The sequence below is a fragment of the Nicotiana attenuata genome, unplaced genomic scaffold, assembly GCF_001879085.1.
Source record: "Nicotiana attenuata strain UT unplaced genomic scaffold, NIATTr2, whole genome shotgun sequence".
NCBI classification, from domain to species: Eukaryota; Viridiplantae; Streptophyta; class Magnoliopsida; order Solanales; family Solanaceae; genus Nicotiana; species Nicotiana attenuata.
This window is the reverse complement of record NW_017693976.1, coordinates 288-4,306: the sequence shown is the minus strand read 5'-3', so window position 1 is coordinate 4,306 and position 4,019 is coordinate 288. Positions and strand designations below refer to the sequence as shown.

The 4,019-nt window shown below is 44.6% G+C and overlaps 1 non-coding gene across 1 annotated transcript; it reads right to left on the bottom strand.

Annotated features, from left to right (window-relative positions):
* Positions 1 to 3,501: 3,501 nt before the first annotated feature.
* On the bottom strand, positions 3,502 to 3,575 carry TRNAD-GUC. Its single transcript has one exon. It is a non-coding gene; the product is annotated as a tRNA-Asp (tRNA).
* Positions 3,576 to 4,019: the final 444 nt, after the last annotated feature.

Genomic DNA, 4,019 nt, shown 5'->3' with positions numbered 1-4,019 from the left:
CTTTCCTCATCCTTGCTGCTCAGCAGCTACCTTAAATAGAGTCTATCTTCGTGGCACTTGAACCCACAATTGCTGCTGACTTTAAACCTTTCCGAAGGTCATCTTCCTCGAGTAGCACACGTCCTCACCATCCGTGAGAGAATAGAAGGCAGAAGTTTAGGATTGTGATGTCAAAAATCTCGCACGAGAGGGAATCAAATAAAGTGAAATTTTCCTAACGGTTACATAGCCTCTCGTAGATAAGTACAGACGTCTCCGTACCGATCAGCGAGACTCTAATAAACCGGCATGTGTTCCGTGACTCCTATGAACCTAGAGCTCTAATACCAACTTGTCACGACCCCAGTTCACCCTCCATGAACATGTCGTGATGGCACCTAGTTCCCACAACTAGGTAAGCCTAACAGTGCGGAATAACAAATTAACATTTGCGGAATAATTAATTAAAACTGAACATACGGAAATAACAACGGTATATAAGGCCACTCGGCCTACACAACTCAAAAATATGCGGAAGTCTACAACTAAATCCCAAAACCCGAAAACTCACGGGAAACACAGCCTAATAGAATGTAGTGATCTGCTCTACACCAGAATGTCTAACAACATGAAAGGAAAGAAAGGAACTATCTCCTAAAGCCGGAATAGAATAGAGACTCCTGGTCTGCGGACGTAGCAGATATACCTCAAGTCTTAGCTACAACTCTCCAACACGAGGATGATACACCTGGGAGGAAGTACCTGGATCTGCACATGAAAAACATGCGCAGGAAGGGCATGAGTACACCACAGCGGTACTCAGTAAGTGCCAAGCCTAACCTCGGTTGGGTAGTGACGAGGAAGGTCAGGGCCCTACTGAGATAACATAATAAATAATGAGATAACAGAACAGTTTAAATAAAGTCTACAACGAGAATTCTAAACCAGGTAAATAAGGAAGAACAGTAATAGAAAGCAAGGTACAATACAAGGAAAACTGCCCTCAACAAGGAATAGTAGCCGGGGATCTCTTGGTATCCCGAGGATCTCTTGGTATCCTCATCATATACACTAGGGATCTCTTGGTATCCCGAGGATCTCTTGGTATCCTCATCATATACACTAGGGATCTCTTGGTATCCCGAGGATTTCTTGGAATCCTCATCATATACACTAGGGATCTCTCGGTATCCCGAGGATCTCTTGGTATCCTCAATAAGTAAGCCAGGGATCTCTTGGTATCCCAGTATATATATAGAAACACATGTGCCAGGGATCTCTTGGTATCCCGCACCCTCAGTCCAGAATATCTCAAGTACAGGGGGATCTCCCGGGAAGCCGTCCCGTAGTCCCAAATTAAACACACAACAACAAGCAACTCATAATCTCAGAATAATGCTAAAAGATCAGGACAAGAAATAGTAAATTCTAGCCTAACATGCTCCACAGAGTACAAATGGCATAGCTAAACAATTAGCAAGTAAGCCAGATAAACATGAGTCTCTAAGCTAGCACAGGTATAAACTTACAGTTTAAAATGAACAAGTAAACATGAAATCTCAATTTAAATACTTTAAGTAGAAACGGGTTTACAACAATTAGCTCAAGTACGCGCTCGTCACCTTACGTACGAGGCATTCAAATATTCAAAGATCATGTCCTAAAGGGAAAAGTCCCCCACACAAGGTTAGACAAGCAACTTACCTCGAACCGGCTCAATATCAACTAGAAACCACGCTCTTGCCACGAGTATCCGACTCCAAATGGCTCAAATCTATTCAATTCAATTACACATCGTAAATAACATCGCAAACACCTGGTTTTGCTAATAAATTCAAAGCTACGGCGTAAAATTAGGTGAAATAACCAAAATGCTCTTCAGGCCAATGCCTCGAAATCGAATAATTTTCACATTTTTAGAACCCTCGTACTCTCACGAGTCTAACCATATAAAAATCTCCCAAATCGGAGGTCAAATGCCCAATCAAAGCTCAATAGTTTAGGCAATGAAGTTTTACCCCAAATTATCCAATTTTTTGATCCTAAATTCGAATTTCAATGATGTATTTAACTATATAATGATGAAATATAACAAAAAAGGACCAAAGAAACGTTACCCAGTGATCTTCTCTTCGAAACCCACTCAAAATCGCCTAAAACCGAGCTCTCAATTGATTTCTCCAACTTATGAAATTAAAACCCTCGAATTTCTATATCTGTACAGTGAATGCCGCTTCTGCGATCTAGGGACCGCTTCTGCGGTCCCGCCTATGCGAAACACTGGCCGCTTCTGCGGCTTCTTTTAAACGGTCAGACCTCCGCTTCTGCGGATAAATTACCGCTTCTGCGGTTCCTGAGGGGGGGGACCAAACTCGCTTCTGCGATGAGCGAGCCGCTTCTGCGGCTCCGCTTCTGCGGTTCCGCTTCTGCGGTTCCCAAGCCGCAGAAGCGAAAATACCAGAAGGAACAAAATACCAGCTGCTGCAAACTTAGAAATTTTCCTCCGTTAACCACCCGGAATCATCCCCAGGCCCCCGGGACCTCAACCAAAAGCACCAATACCACCTAATACCTTATTCAAACTTGTACCAATCTTGAAAACACCTAAAACAACGCCGGAAACCCGAATTAATCAAAGATTCAAGCCTAAGAACTTCAAATTCCTTCCAAATACGATTTCGATCAAAAACCTAACCAAAACACGTCCAAATGACCTGAAATTTTGCACACACATCCCAAATGACATGACAGAGCTACTGCAACTTCCGGAATTCCAATCCGACCCTCGGATAAAAAACTCACTATCGGACCGGAAACTTCAAAAATTCAAACTTCGGCATTTCAAGTCTAAATGAGCTACGGACTTCCAAAATACATTCCGAACACGCTCCCAACCCCGAAATTACCTAACGGAGCTAACGAAACCATCAGATTTCCATTCCGAGGTCGTCTTCACACTATTCCGACTTCGGACCATTTTTCAACACTTAAGCTCTCATTTAGGGACTAAGTGTCCCAAAACACTCCGAATCCTAACACCGAACATCCCGACAACCAAAATAGCAGAAATGAACTTAGGGGAAGCAGTTAAGGGGGGATCGGGGCGTAAATTCCACAAACGACCGGCCGGGTCGTTACATCCTCCTACACTTAAACATTTGTTCGTCCTCGAACGAGCATAGAGAACATACCTGAAGTAGTGAAAAGATGAGGGTACTGGCTGCGCATATCCCGCTCGGTCTCCCAAGTCGCCTCCTCGGCCGGCTGACCCCGCCACTGAACCTTCACTGAAGCAATGTTCTTTGACCTCAACTTCCTGATCTGTCTCTTCCCCCTCTTGAAAACTGACTAATCAAACAAAGGGGGTAACTTTTTTTTTATGAGGGTAGGGAGTTCGTAGACGTTCACTTGCATCACATCATCTTCAACCAACCTCCACCCGAGAAGCCCATGGGATCCGCTCTACCCCTTCATAAAATTCATAAAAAGGGAGAGATTTATTGATATATTTATTGGATCCATCGGGATTGACGGGGCTCGAACCCGCAGCTTCCGCCTTGACAGGGCGGTGCTCTGACCAATTGAACTACAATCCCAGGGAAATACGGGATCTAGCAGAAAATTTGATTCTTTTTTATCTCCGGATAACCAAACCGCCCCCCGCCCGAAAATGCCCATTCCTTTCTCGTGTCCAATATAGCCATTGGCTCCTCAACGTAGGATAGATCTTTGTCCAACTGGACTGAACTGAAATCCAACACATGCGACGGATCACCGTGATACCTCCGGAGCATCGAAACATGAAATACCGGATGAACTCCGGCCAAACTGGGAGGCAAGGCAAGCTCATAGGCAACCTCCCCAACTCGCCGCAAGATCTCAAAAGGGCCAATAAACCTCGGACTCAACTTTTCTTTCTTCCCAAACCTCATGACGCCTTTCATAGGCGAGACCCGAAGCAGAACCCGCTCACCAACCATATATGAAACATCACGAACCTTCCTGTCCGCGTAACTCTTCTGTCTGGACTGGGCTGTACG